Source organism: Theobroma umbraticum, unplaced genomic scaffold (assembly GCF_002168275.2).
Source record: "Theobroma umbraticum cultivar Fairchild unplaced genomic scaffold, ASM216827v3 scaffold_4.1, whole genome shotgun sequence".
Taxonomy (NCBI): Eukaryota; Viridiplantae; Streptophyta; class Magnoliopsida; order Malvales; family Malvaceae; genus Theobroma; species Theobroma umbraticum.
Window position 1 is genome coordinate 10,271,194 of NW_018397258.1, and position 219 is coordinate 10,271,412.

The window sequence follows — 219 nt, forward strand, 5'->3', positions numbered from 1 at the left end:
AACACCATTTTCATCAAATTGCAATCTAGTTATTCAATATGCTTTATAATCTCATTGATCCTCCAAGTTTCATCTCTACTTAATCATTGCATCTCATGCAATACCATCATTCCTAAAAGTTATCTTCTTACTCAATTATCTTTCATACCTCCAACACATGTATTATCCTTACTGCATTTCGATTTTTAATTAGTTACTTAAGACTCAGACTCATTTGAA